Source organism: Tachysurus fulvidraco, chromosome 3 (assembly GCF_022655615.1).
Source record: "Tachysurus fulvidraco isolate hzauxx_2018 chromosome 3, HZAU_PFXX_2.0, whole genome shotgun sequence".
NCBI classification, from domain to species: domain Eukaryota; kingdom Metazoa; phylum Chordata; class Actinopteri; order Siluriformes; family Bagridae; genus Tachysurus; species Tachysurus fulvidraco.
Window position 1 is genome coordinate 8,105,963 of NC_062520.1, and position 24,016 is coordinate 8,129,978.

At 40.4% G+C, this 24,016-nt stretch overlaps 1 protein-coding gene across 3 annotated transcripts in view; it reads right to left on the bottom strand.

The window, feature by feature from the left end:
• The window catches only part of fars2 (phenylalanyl-tRNA synthetase 2, mitochondrial), a 152,191-nt gene that overhangs the window by 111,543 nt on the left and 16,632 nt on the right, over positions 1-24,016 (bottom strand). For 2 of the 3 annotated variants that reach the window (XR_007140209.1, XM_047811654.1), the window contains one exon: positions 8,369-8,449. The exons of the other annotated variant lie outside the window; for it this stretch is intronic. The gene's annotated coding sequence lies outside the window, so the exon portion shown is untranslated. Of the gene's footprint in view, positions 1-8,368; positions 8,450-24,016 lie in introns of those variants that run through there. 3 annotated transcript variants of the gene reach the window in all.

A 24,016-nucleotide genomic window follows, 5' to 3' on the forward strand; every position in this document is an offset into this window, starting at 1 on the left:
AAGAGAGAAATGGAGAAACACTTGCTGAAACGGTTGTCTTTGCCGGTAGGCACAAATTACACATTATAGAGAGAGATTTAATATCCATCAAACTTCATACACAGGTGAAGGAAAGTGTAAATCAATTTGGGCTGGGAATTAAAAAAAAAAAAAAGACCAAAAATAAATAAATAAACTTTTATCGAATCAGTGATGTGCTCATCCACACTCGCTGTTAGTTTCTCTGCCTGTCTCACTCTGTTCATTCCTTGGGTCATATTGGGTACAGGTAATTTTGTTTATGTCACCATCACTTTCACTTCAGTACCTTATTTCTCATTACTTGTTTTTTTTTTTTTATCTCAGAGTTTGTAAGCAGCAGCAGGTTTTACCCTGAAGCTTAACAGACAACCCAGACCTAGTTGTAGCACAGACACATTTATCTTACCTCCTCAGCAATAATAGATGGTAAAGGACAGACATGGTAGTCTTCTGTCAAAACCTTTCTTGAATACACTACATACTTTACAGTGTACACCGATAGACACGACGGCAACGAGTGATGCAAAAAGTATGAGACACAAAGGCAAAAAAAAAGTGTGTTGCAGTGCAGTGGCATTGCAGCACAACAGGTGATGACCAGGATCCTCGAATCTGTGATCCGCTTCTTCTCCCTCTCTTTATTTTACAGCCCCAGCAGTGCTGCTAAGCTGCAAATCAAATTAAACAGGCAAAGGTGTTCTGTTCACATATGCAAAGCACGTAAGTTCACAGAAAAGATGCTTACATATGCTTAATGTGAAAAGCTCAGTGCCATATGCATACAGACGGAAGAATCTCAGGCGCTCTATCTGTCACACACGGATACATCACACTCATTCTGCAAGCTTTATGAGTGAGGGAAGGGCTGCTTGTCCTCTGCTCCCTAGCAGTAACAAAGAAAATACACTCATATATGCTTCTTCGCTGTCCTTATATCACCTCACATCTCAGTACAGACATTGAGATGAAGCCTCTCAGAGAAAGCTGTGTGTGTGTTTGTGTGTAAGTCGACAGGTTGTCTGGTTCAGCGATCGTGTGAAAATAAAACTCAACATAAAGTGACGACGTGACGTGACATACGGCCAAGTAAGGTGACTCAAACTCAGAATTAGTTCTCTGCATTTATCCCATTCAAAGTGCACACACACAGTGAACACACACCCAGAGCAGTGGGCAGCCATTTATGCTGCGGTGCCCAGGGAGCAGTTTGGTTTCGGAGCCTTGCTCAAGGGCACCTCAGTCGTGGCCGGCCCGAGACTCGAACCCACAACCTTAGGATTAGGAGTCAAACTCTCTAACCATTAGGCCACGAGTTCATAAAGTGTCTTTGTTAGGTTTTGGACCACCATTTGTACCACCATCAGTCATCAGAATCAATGCTCTGGAAATGTACTGAAACAACTCAGTCCGTTCTTCTAACAAATTCCATCTATCTAATACATCACTCAAAAAATCTCCAATAGTCTTTCGAATGGGACGTTATGTTTATATTCTCACCCTCTAGTGTCACCCAAATGAGGATGAGGTTTTTCTCTGCATTCCTTCCTCAAACCATATGATGGGAGTTTTTCCTGTTTACAGTCACCTCAGGCTTGCTCATCAAGGATAAATTCAAATAAATGTACATACACGTTTCATGTTCTGTAAAGCTGCTTTCAGACAATATTAATGTCCATTGTTAAAAGTGGTATACAAATAAAACAGAACTGAAGGTCGATTATCAATCCATCCGGTGAGTCCACGTGCCACATAGAGAGGCAAAGTCATCCTGAAAGAGACCTCTACCATCAAGAGAGAAACGTTTCCTGAAAGGATAAAAGCGACCAATCGGTACTGAGAACTTTATATACTATATCCTCTAAAAGAATAACAAGCCCAAATCACGTCAGCGAAATGTCCCTCCAGCATAACGACCTGTTAGTGCCTGTTTGCTCCATACACGCGTTGCTGAGCAGCTATGATATAGGTGGTGATTCATTTCCTACACAGCAGTGAACCTGACTTAATAGTGTCTGAGATACAAGTGTTTCACCACCGATTTCTTTGGTACACTTGTCTTGTTAGTCCAGCTTGATGGTGCACAGTTAGAGACCAGGACTCATTTTTAGCGTGTGGAATAAATGTTAACGCACCAAATCGACCTTTAGAGATCAACTAAGCACCGTATACACCACTCCGCCAGTGTTAGTGCTGTGATGAGAATGACTCAGCACCCAAATCATATCTGGTCAGTGGTGCTTCTGTAGAGGTCCCTTGTTAATGTTGGTTATACTTTCCACAGCAACAGATGTTTTACAGTCAGCAGAAATGACATGCCTACCCGATAAAGCGGTAGCTGAGTGTAAATCGAGGTAAACAAGAGAGAAGGTCAGCGAGGTTAGCTCATCCTTTACTGCCAGTTATTTCTATGTCTACTGCGGTTCATTGAACATGGCATCGCATGCTCTGGTATGTACACAGCAGGTAACAGGGTGTTGAAGTTTCTGTTCCGTCAGCATGTTTTGTGCCCTGTGTGGAGGATAATTAAATTTTCACTGTGCAAATATTAAGTCCACTATACAGAAGTCAGACAGTGTATGTGGGTCATGCCTTAATCTCCCAGACTCATTTCTAATAGAAAAACCATTTATATATGAAATCTACTTTCCTGTTCATTACAACTCTATAACCAAGGACTGACCGAGCACACCGTTGTTTTTCAGGTTGCAAAAGATCTGCTATGCACTTAAGACTGCATTAGTAAGTGGTTTAATTCAGCTGGAAAAAACAACAACAACAACACCACGACAAATTAGATCCTGGTCATGATTACAGACAGACAGACAGACAGGTAGACAGACAAGCAAACAGGTAGACAGACAGGTAGACAGACAGACAGACAGACAGACAGATAGACAGACAGACAGGCAAACAGACAGATGGTTAATTAGTTAGTCAGTCAGTAAGTAGTTGAATTGGTTAGTCAACCAGTTAGTTAGTCAGTGAATTTGTCAGTGAGTCAGCTGGTTGGTTAGTCAGTTATTCAGTAGTAGTTATTTTTTAGCTACTTTTATTTAGAGTTATTAAGCAAGTTTGGTTGACTGAATGAACTTTTAATGTCATATCAGTATCAATGGCTATTCTGAAGACAAGATCAATGTAGGAATAAACTGGGAATTTTGTAATATCTTACAATATAACAACAGCAAAATCTTACAAGTTTTCAGCAGTGTTAACAACAACAGTTATATAAAATCCTTCACCTCCAACATTCATTCATTCATTCATTTTCTACCGCTTATCCGAACTGCTCGGGTAACGGGGAGCCTGTGCCTATCTTAGGCGTTGTTGGGCATCGAGGCAGGATACATCCTGGACTGAGTGCCAACACATCACAGGGCACACACACACTCTCATTCACACACACACACACACACACACACACACACACACACACACACACAACGGACAATTTTCCAGAGATGCCAATCAACCTACCATGCATGTCTTTGGACCGGGGGAGGAAACCGGAGTACCCGGAGGAAACCCCTGAGGCATGGGGGGAACATGCAAACTCCACACACACAAGGCAGAGGCGGGAATCGAACCTCCAACCCTGGCCCCCTCCAATATTCAGAAAGACTTTATTATTAGTTTAGTATTTTATTTAGTATTTTAGTATAAATCTTACTGTACCTTGGGCTTAGACTGAACTATAAGGCACCAGGCCATCCACAGGACATTTTAAGAACCGGTGGCTCCCGAAATACATCAGTGAGGAGATTGTAGCTTGGGTGTGGTTGTTTATTATAAAGTTTAGGTTTGATATTTTCTTTCCGACATACTCAGTACCCTTTTGACTTGAAATTTTTTGCCTTTTTCTTATTTTTAATCCACTAGTAGCAACCATAGCTCAGTTTTTCCTCTGACTGGATGTAAAATTCAGCCTGTGCAACTATTTTGCTGTTTTACTTCGCTTCAGATAATCCCGTACATTTATTCCATTCTGTATAGATTTGTCAAACTGTCTATCAAAACCTACAGCCTTTAAAAGTTGCTGTTTTGCCATTTAAGTCACTTTTATTATCCTGTGGAGAATTTCTTCCCACCCATCTCTGTCCATGATGCTCTTCAGATGTTCTGAATACGCACACGCACACACCTCAAGTCAAGTCAAGTAGCTTTTATTGTTTTATATATAGCTGACGCAGTAGACAGTCGAACGAAACGACTTTTCTCCAGGACCATGGCGCTACATAAAACGACAAAAAGCCACAAAAAACAACAACACAGAGCTAAGGACTTACCGTATTTTCCACACTATAAGGCGCACCAGATTATAAGGCGCGGTCTCAATTACGGGCCCTATTTCTGTTCTTAACCCATACATAAGGCGCACCGTATTATAAGGCGCATGCTAAAACATACGGTCTGCAAAAAAAGGTAACAGAGGCAAAACAGTGAGTTTAGTTGAACTTTATTCTACTATTTAACAACACACACATTATTTTTTAATCAATCTTTCTCACAAATCCATCAAAGTCCTCACCTACCGGAGGCGTGGCGGAGGTAAGTGTACGTACTGAACATATTACGTAATGTTCTCTGATTGGTTTATCGCTGCCAGCGTACGTAGTGTATGTATTACGTCCCTGTGTCAGCGGGAAATGGTCCGACAGTCGATCAAGCGGAGAGTTTACCAAAGTCGCACAACAACATTTTTACAGATTTTGGAACTCTAAGGCACACCGGATTATTAGGCGCGCGGCCAATTTTTGAGAAAATTTAAGGCTCTTAGTTGCGCCTTATAGTGCGGAAAATACGGTAAGTCTTAGCCACACAAAATGCAACGTGTGCAACCTAAAGCAACAGTGCAAACAGACAATACAAAACACTACAGGACAAATACACATTAATGCAGACCATTGTGCATCCTGTATAATATAAAGTACGTTGTGCAATACTAGAAAAAATGTAAACAGGAAGGGTTCAAGTTAAAATATACATACTTAGGTATTAGCAGCAGTTGGAAGAGGTATGTGCAAAACAGCAATATGGTGGTCAAGTCGAGTCAAGTCAAGTAGCTTTTATTGTTATTACAACCATATATAGCTGTTGCAGTACACAGTGAAATGAGACAACGTTTCTCTAGGATCAGGGTGCTACATAAAAACAAAGACAGGGCTAAGGACTTAGTAAGTAGTCCTAGATACATAAAGTGCAACTGTGCAACCTGGTGCAAACGGTGCAGGACAAGACAGACAAGACAGTGCAGGACAAAAGACAGTGCAGACAAAAGGTTACAAGACAATACACAAAATACAAAAAAGACAGTACACAAAAGACAGTAAACAAAAAACTGCCCGACCGACCAGTGTCAATACTGTATGTAAATACTGTAAGGTCAGATCCAGTACATCATCGTGCAGGTTGGTTGTTACACGATTTCTGTACTTTATTAGGTCCTGGTGGTTGTATACGTGAACACCGCTGTCTCTGGCATCCATGTAGTAGCAACGGTCAGGCTAAAAACCGTAAATAAAAACTAAAAAAAAACACGTATTGAATCCGGAGAGGCCGCTGCGTGCTACCGCCGCGCCGCCATCTTGGATCACTCAGTAGGCAAGTTGCATACACACAGGAAGCTGATATCACCAAGACTTCTGGAGTACCTGCATTCTGATCAAACACACACTCATGTACAAAAAAAAACTTTGTTTGAATCCCTGATCTTGAATGGCACGAAGGCAGCTTGTCTAATACACGTGTACCAGTCGAGCGTTTAGCCTTGATCATGAGCACAGACAGATGTGAACATGTCAGGAAGCCTTTTAACACAGCAGCGCTCTTCATATCAATGTCTCTTTTTTCTGCTCTCGGTCCACAGATACACGTAGGCTGCAGCACATCTATCACCTCAAAGTTAATGTGGATCCTAATACAGCTGCTTATTCAGAAAATGCACCGTGGAGCAATTTCTAAGTTACGTACAACACATAAGACAGAGGTCGATATCTAAGCAGCTCAATTACTATAGCTACAGCAAGAAAAAACAGCTTCTTAACCAATCAATTTGGAGAGAAAATGTCAGACAGCTTTTGCTTAAAGCAGCAATACTGTGTACAAGTGCCTTTGTGCTGTAGCCTACAATTATCTACTTTTTTTTCCCCCGGTAACATTAATGTCTGTGACTGTTCCCAGAAGTTAATAGAGATGCTCCTGCTGTGCACAGAGCCCTGAAAGGTCAAAGGTGATCGTCCACCTGCTGGAGCTCAGCATGGATATGGCAGAAGCTTCTATTTTTACCTCTGTTATCCCCATGAGCTTTAAGAAGTCTTTAAACTAGCAAAGTCGAACTCTAAAGCAGTGGAGAGGATACACACACGTTGTATTAGTATCACACTGAGTATTTCTCCCCGCAGATCTGAAGAGGTCTGGGAGCCGTGACAGAAAAGATGGTCGTCTGAAGCTGCTCTCAGTGGTGCTGTGTGTTCATGTGATACAGCCCAGTGCTGTGCCCCTCTTTCCATTTCTCTCTCCCTGTCCCTATCTCTTTATCCCTTTCTCTCTCTCTCTCCCTGTCCCTATCTCTTTATCCCTTTCTCTCTCTCTCTCCCTGTCCCTATCTCTTTATCCCTCCCTCTCTCTCTCTTCTTCTCTGCAGGTTGACACAGAGTTTTGAAGCTGAAATTATGCCACCGCAGCGATTTAAATCTCTGCAGAACCATTGTTTTTGCAGGCTGTATACACACACAAACACACATACGCAATCTTTAATATTATACTACGTCTATAATCCAAAAACCACTTATAAGTCAGGTGAAATACAATCTCCACAGCCTGCACCAAGACAGAACAGACAGAACATATTAATAATGATTAATGAGAAACTTCATCTGAGAGAGACAGACAGACAGACAGACAGAGTGTCTCTGAAATATATAGATAGAAATATATATGCATACACAGACAGACTGACCGATAGATAGATAAACATTCATTCATTCATTTTCTACCGCTTATCCGAACTTCTTGGGTCACGGCGTCATCGGGCATCGAGGCAGGATACATCCTGGACGGAGTGCCAACCCATCACAGGGCACACACACTCTCATTCACTCACACACTCTGGACAATTTTCCAGAGATTCCAATCAACCTACCATGCATGTCTTTGGACCGGGGGAGGAAACCGGAGTACCCGGAGGAAACCTCCGAGGCACGGGGAGAACATGCAAACTCCACACACACAAGGCGGAAGCGGGAATCGAACGTGTGAGGCAAACGTGCTAACCACTAAGCCACCGTGCCCCCAGATAGATAAACAGCAAGAGAAATAATAGAGTGAGAGAGAGCGAGAGATCATTCATTCATTCATTGATGGATGGATGGATGGATGGATGGATGGATGGAGCAAGAAAGCAATAACTGCAGATATTTAGAAGCTCTGCATGGTCAGTTCATAGGCATGTGAAATGTACACAAATCCTCAGAAAACAAAGCTTGGTCATTTCTGTTCAGTTCACAGAAACATGTTTACACACAACTGATAAATGAAACCCAGAAAGTGACCACCATCTGAGACATCTACTACTCTCCTGTCTCACTCCCCACTCTCCGAACATAAACAATCACACTCGAGTACCTCCAAGATGACCTCCATGAGATCGATATGATGAAAATGTGTATATGGCTCTGCTGCTGGATCACGTGATGTTACATCATCCACCATGAATGGATGAATGGATAAAGAAATAGAGAGAGAGAGCAAAGAGTGCGTCAGTACTTAGGAATGCTACAGACACTCATAATGGTCTCAGTGGAACTGTGACGGAGTCAAAGATTTGGCAGTCATGTATAAACCCTGTAATGAGTGACGAACTGGATTTCGCAATCCTCACCAGAGATATGAGCAGGAAACGAGAGATTAATACAAACATAGACAGGCACTAAAGATGGACAGAATTCCTGGCTGAAAAGAGAGAGCGAGAAGTGTGAAGTCTCCACTGAAGATGAGGCTCAGAGTCCTGCAGCACTCAGTCACAGCATGATGCTGTCACACATCTAGAAAGAGAAAAAGCCAGCTCTGTGCATCAGAAAAACAACTTTTCTTACAACACTTCACGACTGAATCACACGATCGGCACGAGCAGAGGCAGCGAGCGCTTTCGCTGAAAGATTTATACTTACGACGAAAAACTAAATATGCCAGCCGAACTGAACGACTGACAGATTGACCGTTGCTAAGCAATAAAATGTAAATAACGTATGTGTAATAATCCCAGACATTTGAAATCTATGTCCTTGTACGCAGCCCTGTGCATCTGCATAAAACACCCTCAAAACACCATATATGGTAAACAACTTGCCTTTAAAAAGCACAGTAGGCTGCTCACGGTGCTGCTTGTATCAGATGATATCTAAGGCTGTGAAGAGGAGCTTTATCTGCCCTAAAGGAAAGAAAATGTTTCATTAATAATAATGCATGTGCATCCTATTTCTGTCTATCCGTTATTTTCTGTAGCATGGGGAGCCTGGAGCCTATCACAGGGGACTTGACGCACAAGGCGAGGGATACCCTGGACCCTGGACGAACATTTGCTCTCTTTTTCTCTGCTGCTTTTGGAAATGTAATATATTGCAGTGCGAGTGATATGACTGAAGCTAAGATGGATCGTTATTCAACTTGTAGAAGACCAAGGAAAGCAGGCCATGTCATCTGTCTATCTTCTGTGCACCGAAATCAGAAATAACTGCAGATATGATAGACAGTATATGATTTAGAAGCTCTGCATGGTCAGTTCATAGGCATGTGAAATGTACACAAATCCTCAGAAAACAAAGCTCGGTCATTTCTGTTCAGTTCACAGAAACATGTTTACACACAACTGATAAATGAAGCCCAGAAAGTGACCACCATCTGAGACATCTACTACTCTCCTGTCTCACTCCCCACTCTCCGAACATAAACAATCACACTCGAGTACCTCCAAGATGACCTCCATGAGATCGATATGATGAAAATGTGTATTTGGCTCTGCTGCTGGATCACGTGATGTTACATCATCACTGCTTTAGGCATTAAAACATGACATGTCTTAAGTTGCTTTTATTTTTTGTCTTGATGTGTTCAAATCCTATAAAACACACAGACACACACGCACACAGACACAAACACACAGACCCACGGACAGACGGACACAGAGACACGCACCAGTACACAGTCACATGCCCCCAGACAGACAGACACACGCACAGACACACACAGACACACACACAACTCTTCAGTCTGTATGACCTCAAAATAAAAGAGAGAGAGAGAGAGAGAGAGAGAGAGAGAGAGAGAGAGAGAGAGAGAGAGAGAGAGAGAGAGAGAGAGAGAGAGAGAGAGAGAGATCACACTCCGGAGACTGACAGAATTACTAAACAATTATCTAATGAAGGGAAAAGCACAAGACAACTTTTTTAAATAACACAGGATGATTGAACACAGCTCATTAAACGGTGAAGCTCGTTAAAAAGTTTGGAATATTTGAAAGTATACAACGATATATCAAACCTTATTACCTCTAGAGAAAAATATTTATTAAAACCTTATTAAAACAAAAAGACTAGAAAAGGAGGAAAAAAAATGAGACAGACAGACCAACAGATAGCCAGACAGACTAGACAGACTTAAAAAAAAAAGACGAAAAAAGAGAGATGAAGAGAAAAAGAGAAAGATAAACAAATAAATACATAACAGAGAAAGAGACTGATTTGCTTTTTTTTTTTTTATCAGAATATGTTTTTCACCCATATGGCTGACCCCGATGGTCATGAACGAATATGTAAAAATACAGACATTATGTTTGCAACAGTAAGCAGTAGATTTGAGGATGAAAGAATCAGAGCAGACTTTTAAATTAAAACAGGGAATGTATTTGGAGGACAAGCAGGTCGAACTGAAAGGGGGAAATCAAGATATTAAAAAAGACAAAAGAGCCTTGAAAACAGAGGAAGAAAAGCAGAAAAAGAACAGGAAAGAAAGAAACGACAAAGAGGAAAACAAAAGCCCGAAACGAGTAGAGAGGAAGAATAAAGGAAAGCGGATACGGAGGTACGGATGAAGACGGAGTAAATCAGGGACCGAGAAAGAAAGAGAGGAGAAAGATGAAAAGGGGCTGACATAAAAATGCAGAAGACAAATGAGAGAAAGAGAGATTAAACAGCATGCATGGACAACAGAGAGAGGGAGATAGATGGAGGAGTGTGTACACCTCTTTGTGCATTCACTTCAAATCACAGCATGGAAGGAAACAGCGTAAGATCTGAAGCCAAACACTGGACAGCAACAGTGTGTGTGTGTGTGTGTGTGTGTGTGTGTGTGTGTATGTGTGAGTGAGTGAGAGCGAGAGAGTGAGAGAGAGAGAGAGAGAGAGAGAGAGAGAGAGAGAGAGTGTGATGGTGAGAATTAGACTGCAGATGTGTATTCAATGAGCAGGGTTGGGATGAACTCTCTCTCTGGAGTCCGAATTCACACAGCTCTTCGCTTTAGGGGGCCAGTATCACCATGGCACTGGAGCACCTCTTCAAGCATACAAATACACACACACACACACACACACACACACACACACACACACACACACACACACACACACACACACAATGCCAGTCGATGTCAACCACCTTGGGAAGAGCATGCACGGTGACAGACAGTTAGCAATTAGTGAAATGAAGTGCAGGGAGCACGACACAGGATTCCCAATTCAGCTCGTGAGGCGCAGCAGCTCCCATGATGCAACTCAGTGCTTCGTTTCTAGTGCATATGCAGCCGAAGAGGGCTTTCAAATCTTACACACAGCTTTAAAAGAAATAAATGAATTCAGAAATAATAAATAGAGAAGGAGTGTGGTAATGGGAGTATTGCTACCTAATAGAATCCTGGGTTTGATCCTGACCCTGATTACTGGTTACCAGGTTTCCTCCATGGTCTCAGGTTATTCCAACCTTCCAAGGGAGTTCGATCAGAAGTATTAAGATTGAAGGTGGGAATGTGTGTGCGTGTGTGTGTGTGTGTGTGTGTGTGGTTACGTAAAACCAAATATTTTGGTTCTCTTCCTCTCCACCTCCATCTCTACCTCCACGTCCATGTCTATCTCTATAGGTCTCAGGTCCACTGAATGTAATTCTTAGGCATGGATGTAAAATGTAAAAACGTGAGCTCCTGGGTAACGCATCATAGTAAAATCATGATCACTGCATTAAACAATTGATAAATTACGATTAGCATCACAGGCTAAACCTAGTGAATGAAAAATGATTAAATAACTGTTCTGTTTCACCTACGAGCATACTCTTTCTATTTAAGGACCTATTAATTAACAGCTTCGAGATCCTGATGGGATTTTAAATTGGGTTTTATTAAAGGCAGGTGCACTTGGAGTGTAAGTCAGTTGGGTCTATATATAAAAGGTGCGTACACTGAACTAATTATCACAAGGCAAATACACTTAGTGACTAAAGCCAATATGTTGCTTTGGGCAAGTTATTAGCTCCATTTTACCCAGAAGAATCAGAGGGAAGAGATGATCACCAATGACCTTTTATTGTGCCTGTGTGTGTGTGTGTGTGTGTGTGTGTGTGTGTGTGTGTGTGTGTGTGTGTGTGTGTGTGTATTTGTGTGTGTGTGACCAACCAGTGCACCAATCAAAAATACATAACCAACACCAATGCTGTGGATTAACACTAATATACCCCAGTGTCAGTGCTCCACCTCATCTTCTCAATGGTGGACAAGGTACTGCGATGCATAAGTGTATAAGAGATGTGGTAGCCTAGTGGTTAGTGTGTTGGACTACTAATGTTAAAAATAAGGTTGAGAGCCCTAAATTGCTCAATTGTATAAAAAATTAGGTCACACTGGATCGAATGGCATAAATGTAAATAAGTAACTGTGACTCAAACAATGCATTAAACGTGGGGTCTCGTTTGAGAAATGCTGCAGAAAACTGATTCGGGCCGACAAACAAAACAAAAACAAAACAAACGTGTAGCCAATGAGCAGAAAGGGGCGGGGCTTGTCAATATGCGGCAGAGAGAGTGTTCAGTGTGTGACATTAGCAGAAAGCGGTTTTAACATTGACATGGAGGTTAAAAACAAAAAAAGAAAGTGAAGAAAGGCTTACGATAAGGCAAGAAGTAGGACGTGTTAATATAGGATCAGCTTTCCAGCTCTGGAGAAAACTGAAGGAGCAGGAAGTTGGCCACATATTCACAGATTGGAGTTTCCCCGAGTCAATAACTCCTGAGCTAAACGCTGTTACTACACAAATAACACCTCTTTTCTATCGTAGTAATGTAGAGAGGCAGCTACAACCGTGTTTTGTGTAGTAACAGCGTTTAGCTCAGGAGTTATTGACTCGGGAAATTCAACTTTACTTAAGACGCCGAGTCGCTTTTTTCCTTCTCGATAGGTGAGTAATGTTGGTTTTGCTTTGTTACACAGAACTAATATATGCCTTTGTCCTTTACATGATTATGCTTGTGTGTCATTTTTGCTTGTTTGTTTATCTGCAATCGTATTGTTCTTCCCTTCAGCTATGATAAAGACACATTTCTTTCCAGTAGTTGCCTGGGTTACATATGTATGTGTGGGCGGAGCTATCGGTACAGGGGTGGGGCTTATTTGGGTTAGGGGCGTGTTTGTTTTGGTGATTTTTATATGTCAACATTGGCTTTCAAACAACGGAGACCCCACCTTTAATGACATATTCCAGGTTAAGGTTAGCAGTAGCTACTGTACATTTTTACACTTGGCTATTTAGTCGGTTTAAGTTTAAATTTACATTTACCGCATTTGGCAGATAAAACTTACTTACTTTGATACAAAAAGAAAGCAGTTAAAGGGTAAGGGCCCTGCTTAAGGGTCCAGCAATGGCAGCTTGGCGAAGGTAGGATTTGAACTCACAACCTTTTAATCAGTAATCCATTATTTTAACCACTGAGTCACCAATTTCCTAAAATGTCAGCGATCAACAAATACAGCTAAACGATGTGGTAGGCTGTGCCATATATTTCAGGAGATCACAACGATCATAGTGCCTTAAAAACGATCACTTGGTGCACTTGTTAATTCTAGCAGCTAAGGATGCTGCACTCTCAAGCATGGCACAAGTTTGAATCAACCCATCCATTAGGGATCTCACAAGTCAGTGCACTCTCAGATCCTAGGCTGGATAAAAAAACAAAAATGGGGGAGGGTTGAGTGAAGAACATCATCTGGTGTATAACTTGTGCCAAATCATAAATGACCCCAAACTGGAACAGCCAAATTAAGAGCAACAACTTGGCACAGTTGCTAATGAGAACTGATAAGCTAGGTAGAAGTGGAAAAAAGATCAGTGCCATTCAAATGCTGACTAGAACAGCTCAAGTTCGGATATTAGTTTGATTTATGTGTTTACACATTGTAAAATAATACTTCCATTGTTAATAACTGAGCAACAAACACAGCCATACGATGTGGATTCCTACAATCAAGTGGAATTAAATTTCAGGATATAACATCGATTAAGATGCCTTATCGATATATCGTGATGAAACGGTTTTAAATTGCTTTGCGTTACACATCTCAAAATGTGTAATGTGTGTTCTGTGTTTTGTTTTTTTCGCTCGTGGGTACCAGATGGTATCACTCCTTGGTGTCCTAACTATGATGTATAACATTCATTACCAATATGCAGAGTGCGATGCATCTGCATCATTACATAACGCAGACATAACATTAGTATCCCTATTGATAATTGCATTAACATGACAATGATTTAAAAAGTTGCCAAAGCACATTTAAAAACATTTGCATTAGTCCGGGTCACAAATCAACAGAAATGGTCAAACGATTTATTATTAATAATAATAATAATAATAATAATAATAATAATAATAATAATAATAATAATAATAATAATCATAAAGACTACAGACTAAGACATTTTGCCTTTTCCTTTAAAAAAACTCTGAGTACTTCAATTCAATCATTTTACCTTTATATTAATTTAAAATTAAGAGTTTAAAAGTTCATTACTACAAAGAACAGAAAATTTCTCATGTCAAGGTATTAAGATAATACGATTTTATTTCTTTTTATTTTTTAAATACATTTTTGAAATAAGAAAAAAAGTCTGCTAAAAAAACAAGATAATTCTAAGACTGAAATGAGATAAAACACCAAGAAATAGTCTTAAAATTCTTATATTTGCTTTATCATCAGTGAGAACTATATAGTGAGATGGATCCATAAACATTTAAGATTTTCGCTTCTGAAATAGCATTGTATTTTTTATTTTTTTTGCAGTGCTAATCATTTGTGCTAATGCAGTATATGGTTGTGATTTTCAGTTCATCTGCTGTCTTGGAGCATGCCAACTTTATTCTAAACTATATGCTTGCACTTTATATTGTGTAGGTTGGGTCATAAACAATACTGCAAAAAAAAATCTTAAAAAAAAAATGCAGTCTAATTTAAAAATAAATAATACAACAGTGTCTGCAGGAAAAAAGACGGTCAAAAGGTCTAGTTCACACACAAAAAAAACCACACATTATACACATCATGCATATTGCTACACCAAGGAGTTTGCCTAAGTGTAAACTTTTCTAAAATACAATACAAAACGCATCTGATGGATTGAAAAAAAAAAAAAAAAGGAAAGAAAAAAAAGGTATAACCAGCTTGAGATCAGAGCAGTAGTAAATAAGTGTTAGAGCACGGACAGGGACAGCGTGCACTGATACACAGCGAGCTCAAGGCGGGAGCTGTGAGTTTGACTTTAAACACTTGTTCACACCATGAAAGCAGCGTAGAGTGCAGGAACATGCTGGAGCATGAAAAACACAGCTTCACTCTCTATGGTTCACTCCCATGGACAGCTCTCTCAGTGCTATTTTCAGAGGGCCGGTTTGGCATACAGAGCGTGTGCTCAGGGATGGCTGGGCAACGTGTGTGTTTGTGACCCGATGCTCTGCCAGGACTCACAGCTCTGGTGGGCATAAAGTAAAGTGGTGCCAGGCTTTAAAAGCTTTTAAACTACACTAGCCTAGATGTGTGGATAAACATATATATATACCTTACAAATACACCAGATAAGTGCCATGAGTGACTCTTAAAGTGCTTTATGGGGATACTTTGTGTGTCTCATGACAACGTAATGAATACTTAGTCTGATTAAAGCTGACAACGTTTTCTGAAACAGCAACCAGATAATAATCCCTTATAATCAATTATACACTATGACCTATTACCATAAAAGTGTGTTTATAGTGAAAGGATCTAGTGTCAACACTAATCTCATGAACTAGGCAATGGAGTCCATCAGTAAAGCATTAAATCCGCCATCTCTTAACGACTGCAGTTAAAGCCATACCATAAACACAGATTGCCACATTATTTATGCACAAATCCATATGCAAATCAGTGCATGCTGCACTTTAATTGCAAACCAGCACTGGAATCTCAACTCATGTTCATATTTCCAGCGAATATAGTAGTAATATAATCTTAAAATTAAGATTAAAACCTACTGAAAAACAAGTAAACATCTAGATTTGAACTATAGTTTTGATGCATAATGACAGTTTCATGACACACAAAAAGTATCAATGTGTAGCTTTGCTAACAAACTGCTAGCAAGGGAGTTTAGCCACTTTTAAGAAAGAAGCCTAGAATTTTTTTATATTAATAATAGTATTATTATAATATTATGAAATAATTATTTGCCATACTGCTTATAAAATCTTATCATACTGAACAGCACTAAACACACTGCTGAGCTAGCTAAATATATAGCTAGTTGCATAGCTAAATAGCTAGCATGCTATATATTTTTATATAGCTAGCTATAAGGCAAAAAAAGCTAGCTATAGCTAGCTATAAGGCCGCTAGATAGATAGCCAGATAGACAGAAAGACAGACAGACAGAGACAGATAGCTTAAAAAGATAGATAGATAGATAGATAGATAGATAGATAGATAGATAGATAGATAGATAGATAGATAGATAGATAGATAGATAGATAGATAGATAGATAGATAGATAGATAGATAGATAGATAGATAAACAACTAGTTAATTAGCAAGTTAGATAGCTAATTATATAGACAGAATGCCTAGTATGACAGAAAACAGATTAACTAGTTAAAGGGCTAGTTATATGTTCAATTTAACATATAAAAAAACACATTTAAATCAGCAGTAAACATGTAACCACCTAAACACAAACCCAAAAAAGGACACTATTATGACTTAAAATACAGCAAGCATTCTCATAATGAAGCATTCTAGGCATCTATAAGTCTCTAAAAGATGCATGCTAGTCTTATGCATCCTTGTGGCAAAGATTTATTTCTGAATATCACTGTCAGATTCACTTTGCCACAATATAGTCATGATTGCATACAATTTATCGCACTATGTAGCAATGCCCTCATGGTGAACCCATGGAAAACGTGCCCACACCTTCACACTTCTCACTCACAAGCAGCAATAGTAATGACATATGAAAAAGAAAAACCTTTAAATCACCTCCCTTGGCTCTGAATGCTCATGAATCTCACAGCCGCTCATGACCTCCTCTCGACTGAGCCTCTACAATGGCCCTGCTTTACGCCTGCAGATAAACCCCAGCTCAGTAACGCACCACACATGACCTAACCTTTATCTCCCAGAAGACGAGAGGCCGAACTGCGTAATATTCAGAAACATATTCCGAGTCATGTCTAGTTGCAGTGAAATCTCCACACAGTCCATTAGGAACTGCTGAAGATGTTCTCGAAGACGTCAGGTCCGTAATAATCATTAACCTCACAGGCTAAAGCTCATATTCTATTTCTCCTCCGTAGCTGAGAGACTATGACAGACTTTGGCTGTTCTCTGCACTGTAAGAAGGTCAAATAACATGAGAGACAGGGCAAGGACAGCACAGGGCACATGGAACACACACCTATTTTAATAACTTTAGTGAGTACATCATTATTCTCTCACAGACTGCTTGGGATCATATGCAGAGGCATGTGTCTTATACATTCATGTCCATTTGTTCAGGCTCTTTAGTAACTGGACTAACTAACATCATTATAAACATAAGGATTATTTTCAGTACTTGGAGGCAAATACTCCGCAGTCGGTGACTGACGTCTGGAACCAAGGGATATCACCAATTGCTGAGTTTCTCCCCTTTGCTTTGCCAGGCTGTTACTGTATCTGTCTTCAGCTACTGATTGTTTATAAGTCTTTTTACCTTCGGTTTTGTTTCCAGGAAGTGTAAAACACACTCGATTCGGTTTACTGTACTTCGGTTTACATTTACTGTAAGAAAGTTCTGTGTCTCTGCCTTAAGAAACTCTTAGGTTGTTTTTGCTGTACGTTTTGGATTGTTAACCTCATGTACTGTGAAGTATTGTCTTATAATTTTTGCAGCATATGAATGAATCCAAGCAGAAAGTATAGCTCTATACACTTCAAGATTCATCCTGCAATTTCTATCAGCAGTCACATATATTAATAAACACCAGCGACAGAGTTCCACTGGCAGCCATACCTGCTCCTCAATAACACTTCATCCATGTGGTATGCTTTGGATCATGAGCTCTTCCTTTCCTTCACCACACTCTTGTCTTTCCATCATTATGCTACAAATTAATCTCGGGTTTATCTTTCCAAAGAATCTTGCTGCAGAACAGTGCAGGCTTTTTAAGATGCTTTCTAGCAACGTCTGCTCTGGCCTTTCTCTTCTTGAGTGTTCTTGAGGAGTTGGCATCTTGAGGTAAGCGCTCTCTGTATTTACAAGGAAGCGTCTCTTGTTTGTAGGCTTTGACAATGATATGCCTACATGCTCAAGAGGATTCTTGACTTGGCTAGATGTTGTGAAGAGGTTTTTGTTCTTCACCAAGGAAAGAATACAGAGAGCATCTGCTTTGGTTGTATTCTGTGGTCTTCTAGGTCTTGTGGTGTTGCTGAGCTATTATTAACAGATCCCACAAACAGCTTCCAAATTCATTGACCGATGACTTTTATGGGTGACACCTGGCCGTGAAAATGCTTACCAATCAATTGTTCGTTAGACTGCATGTGCTTTTAATTTATAAAGAAGCTTCTTCCCATTAATCTTTTTCTATGATGAATGAGAATGTACTCTCTCATTCATACATCCATTAGAAAAATGAAAATTTCTGAAAATTATATGCACCGTTTACTGATAGGTCTGTAATTATTCTAAATGAAGCATAGAGATTTTTCCAATGGTAAATCATCACAACGTCATTTTTCCATGTATTGCCTCTGGAGAAAAATAGCATCTCAAAAGTGAAGTACAAGCAAACCAAAAGCAGAAAAGAGACTCTTGTGAGCTGAAGCATGTGGCGACACTTCATTCGGTCCCACAGCTCTTCAGAGAGCATGCTGGGTGCAGGATTTCATCAATAAATCAAGCACAGCAGTGGTTTGAGGAGGAGTGGCATCCCTGAAGGAATTAATAGCAGATTAGTAGCAGACTAAAAGCCAAGTCAAGGTCAAGGAGGCAATAATACAAAAACATGACCAATACAAAACAGGGTCTGAAGTTCTCATTGGAAAACAGCACGGTCTAATTGCCTCGTGTCTTTTGTCCGTGGCATATTCTTTTGAGTGACGACAGCCCACCAGAGAACAAAGACCTCGATAAAAAATATCAACAACAAAAAAAAGATAATAAAAAGACTAAAGGCTGGTTTATAGGCCTGTAGGAGGGTGCCACAATCATATGTAGAAGAACAGATAGTGCCAAGAGCAACAACTCACCTCCTTGAACTGGTTTGTCTCGTATCAGTGGCCGTGTTGGGCAGAAAGGCCGCTAAAGCTAAAGCCATTTTTAGCACCAAGGTGACCACATATCTTGCAATGAATTCAACAAACAGTCTGAAGATTTAAGCAGCTCTAATAAGCATGATCTTCATTCATTTTAACAACCTACACCACATCATTTATACACCAGTACTGTTGAATTCTCAAATGTAATTGATAATTATTAATGTCATTAATGTTCCACAATAGCAGATGTAACTATATATATATATATATCGTTTTTTTCATTCATTCATTTTCTACCGCTTATCCGAACTTCTTGGGTCACGGGGACATCTCAGGCGTCATCGGCCATCAAGGCAGGATACACTCTGGACGGAGTGCCAACCCATCACAGGGCACACACACACACTCATTAACTCACACACTGCGAAAAATTTTCCAGAGATGCCAATCAACCTACCATGCATGTCTTTGGACTGGGGGAGGAAACCCCCGAAGCACGGGGAGAACATGCAAACTCCACAGACACAAGGCGAAGGCGGGAATCGAACCCCCAACCCTGGAGGTGTGAGAATTTGATTTAATATATGCAAATGAAATTTAAAATGCATCGCTCTTAAGTAAATGTTTAAAAAAAATAATAATAAATATAATTTTTTTGGGTCGGGTGTTCTAAAAAAAAACAATAAAAAAGAAGAAAAGTTATATTATTTGAGAATAATTATATCTTTTCTGCAACTCCACCTGTCTGACCATCATTTTTCCGCAGCTCTTAACCCGATGTCGTTTTGTTACTTATTTTTCACTTGGTCATTTTTCTTATTCAAGTCAAAGAAATATAGCAGTTTCTAACACATTAGGGAGTGTTTTGTGTAAAAAAAAACTCCGAACATAACACAGTACAAGTTTAAAGCAGCTCAGATATCTGCCAGACGATTTCCCCACACGGTCCTCAGTTAAGAAGATGCCAAAAACATCACCACAACTATTATTTCTTGTTTTTCACAACCCCACCATTACTGTTCAAAGGACAGTTGAGATGTCTCAGTAGCACTTCTAATGAAGCAAAAACAAAAATAAATTCAATCTTAGGAAGTGTGTATTCTGAAGGATTGGGTGACACTGTTGCTAAGAGCTAACATCCTTGGAAGTGAGGCATGTCTGGAAATGATTCAACTTGGGCAATCGATTTAAGCAAGACAAGGTAGAACATTTTGTCAATTTTTTTCTAGCTCACCGAATAAATTCAGAGGTGTGATGAGGCAAGATTTAGTATGGTCAGATATCTTTTCCCTGGTGTGTAGGATTCTTTTTTCTTTTTTAAGGTTTCTGGGCCTCTAGAAGCAGGATTAATTACTTGCATCTTGAACTAATCTGCCTATAATAGAAGACACATCTGCTGAAATAGGCGAAAGTAGCAGCCTCGGGCTATTCTCCGTCTCTCCTGCTTCCACAGGGAGTGAGCGTGTGAGAGTGGTGTTTCCCCACTATAAGGCCAACGATGCAGTGTTTGGCAGGACCCTCGTCAAGGCTTTCGTGCCTGTGACAGAGATTCAGACGGAAGGTTCGGGCAGCGAGGGAGATGGGAACATACCGTCCATTTCAGCCCACGCTCCATCACCCACAGGCTAAACAGAGGAAACGGAGGGCCACCAAGCCCGAAGGAAACCTGGCCCAAGAAGCCATGCTGTTATATTGGCCAGTCCGAAAAGTGCCACTCCTCATGGCTGACACCCTGTTTCTACGGCAACACAGGGGAGTGCCTCCAGCGCCCACACGCTCAATAGTATCTCAGTGGCTTCTGCCAAAGTTGCTAGCTCCTCCCACGCAAAGAAAAACCCTCCTGCGGCCTGTCTGTCCCTACCCGTGCATCCTTGTTTGGCTCGCTTCCTCCTTGAAGACCACAAAATTGTGTACTTTTCATGGAATTCCAAAGATAATAATACTAAAATGCACTAGATGCTACTCAGGAGGAAGGACAAAACACCAATATTATCACAGCCATGGGCGTTTTAGTGAGATCCCACTTTAATTTTGTTCTCCATTGAAACAGTCATGTTGGGTAAGTTTCATATAGAGTAATGCCCTAAAGCTGCTCTACTGGGGATAGAAAGACAATAAAAGGTGCTTTTTAGGACCAGAGTCAGAACACTGAAGAGTCACAAGCGACAATATAAACATTTATGAGTGTCCAAAAAACATGTGGAAGCTGCGTGGACCCTGCCTGCCTAACTGACATGTTCACTGTCCCTATCCTATGTGTGTGTGTGTGTGTGAGAGAGAGGGTGGGGGGTGAGGGGTTTTCAATCCGAAAGCATCAGTGCCAGTCACTTCCTGTGGCTCGCAGGGGGCCAAACACATTCTATTTGTTTAGCTGGCTCCATCTGCGCCACACAAACAGCCTTGCTGATGAAACAAGAGTTGCACGAATGCCATGAGATTTGCAAATAAACACGGCCGTTTCTCAGCCTTCGTGGAGGACGGCCTTCATTCCCGCACCGTGCTAATCTCATAGAGGTACTCAATAAGCGTTGCGTGTGATTTTTACAGACCGACTCCCTCTGGTCCGGTCGCAAACGCCAGACTTTAACAGAGTTCTGAGAAGTCTTCAGTTATACACGGCTACACTGACTTTGCCTCACTTTAGGTAGTTCGTTTTGCCATTTTCACCAAAGATCCAAAGATCAGTTACAGTCAGCCAAGTGAAGATCAAAGTATCAGTGCTGTGGTGTGTCAGCAGGTCTGCATCGGTTCTCTTCGTTTCATGTGGGGATTCAAAGCCAAGCAGCAGGAAAGAGCGACATAGTATTCGAGGGTCAAGGATAATTTAGCTTATTAGAGCAAATCACAAAAAGTTCACTTCCTGCTTCCTTATTGAGTCGGTGAGGCAATAATGAATAATTGATCCCAAAAGATTGCATATCATTTGGAATAAATGAAAAAGACTTTTTTTTTTTTTTAACATTTAATGTTTTATGCATTTCCCCTAAGTATCACTGGTTTGTATTTCTCGTTCTCAATAAATATAAATATTCTTCTATCACTTCAAATATCTGAACTTTGGTTGTATTTATTGATATAAATAAGTTTTAAAATGAGGGGGCACGGTGTCTTAGTGGTTAGCACGTTTGCCTCTCACCTCCAGGGTTGGGGGTTCGATTCCCACCTTTGCCTTGTGTGTGTGGAGTTTGCATATTCTCCCCATGCCTCGGGGGTTTCCTCCGGGTACTCCGGTTTCCTCCCCCGGTCCAAAGACATGCATGGTAGGTTGATTGGCATCTCTGGAAAATTGTCCGCAGTGTGTGTGTGTGAATGAGAGTGTGTGTGTGCCCTGTGATGGGTTGGCACTCTGTCCAGGGTGTATCCTGCCTAGATGCCCGAGATGTCCCCGTGACCCGAGGTAGTTCGGATAAATGCGGTAGAAAGAAGAATGAATGAATAAATTTTATAATAATGTTTCCCTTTCTTTCCAAACAATCTGTCCATTTACATTACATTTTATGATTATTGTCCTGTTATGTTTTTCATTGTATTCATTATGAATGTCTTTTGTACTTGCCAATTAATTGCAAAAGACATTTATTTATTTATTTTTCCTTTTCTTCCTCCATTCAAAAACCATGGTGCACATACTTCTGTTCTTTCATTGAAAACTTTCTCCTTCCATTCAAGACATTTTTTTGGAAATCGAGAGGTGAAGCTGCACAGAAATACCTGGGAGTCTTGGAGAGCTGTGTGTTAGTGTGTATGAAGAATTGGGTGGGCGGGATCACACTGGCAAAGATCCCGGACCTGTGCTCACGGAAGCGTGTGATTGGAGGAGATGGCAACCACGGACCTCAAGGTGGTTTTCCATTTTATAACTGTTGGCAAATTTGCTTTGCACACTAACTAAGTCTAATTTACGTTCCATTAACTTCCGGTCACCAACTGAACGAATGTTGTTTTAGCGAAGAGAGGCAAGGAGTCTAATGAATAAAGCTAATGAATGAATCCAAGTGGAGTAGATTTAAAACATACAAGATGACCTAATAACAGCAATCAATCATATTTAAGATGAGTGACTTTACATGCAGTAATGTAATAATGTCATTACTAAAAGGCAGGGTCTCTCCGATTTTTGAGAAATGCTTAAGAAAACGGGCCGAAAAGTAAACAAAAAAACAAATCTAACATGTAGCCAATGAGCAGAAAGGGGCATGTCTTGTCAATATGTGCGGAGAGAGTGTTCAGTGCACGTGTGACATTAGCAGAAAGCGGTTTTAACATTGACATGGAGGATTAAAACAAAGAAAGACTTACGATAAGGCAAGAAGTAGGACGTGTTAATATAGGATCAGCTTTCCAGCGCTGGAGAGAACTGAAGGAGCAGGAAGTATATTCACAGATTGGAGTTTCCAGAGTCAATAACTCCTGAGCTAAACGCTGTTACTACACAAATAACACCTCTTAATGTAGAGAGGCAGCTACATCTGCGTTTTGTGTAGTAACAGCGTTTAGCTCAGGAGTTATTGACTCGGGAAACTCCAATCTGTGAATATGTGGCCGACTTTACTTAAGACGCCGAGGCGCTTTTTTCCTTCTCGATAGGTGAGTAACGTTGGTTTTGCTTTGTTACACAGAACTAATATATGCCTTTGTCCTTTACATGATTATGCTTGTGTGTCATTTTTGCTTGTTTGTTTATCTGCAATCGTATTGTTCTTCCCTTCAGCTATGATAAAGACACATTTCTTTCCATTATTTGCCTGGGTTACGTATGTATGTGTGGGCGGAGCTATCAATACAGGGGTGGGACCCATTTGGGTTAGGGGCGTGTTTGTTTTTGTGATTTTATATGTCAACATTGGCTTTCAAAAATCGGAGACCCTACCATTAAAAGTGTGGTGCATGTGTGGACTCTGAAGCATTTTTCAAACATCGTGCACACCACCTTTAAGCGCACAGGTCTACATTAGGCAGTAATTAGTTTCCTCCAAGTGTCACTACTAAATACATTTTCCCTCCAGTAGCAAGGTAGCATTACTGTTTATTTGTTTTTTAAATCACTACTAGCATGTAAGATGTTTACTAATTGATCACTAACATAAGTTATTAAGTTCCAACTTAAGCTCCAACTTCTTGTTTCATTAGAAGTACAAATGATTCAAGGTTATTGCTTTTGAGTCACTTTTTAAATATCCATAGGTTTATA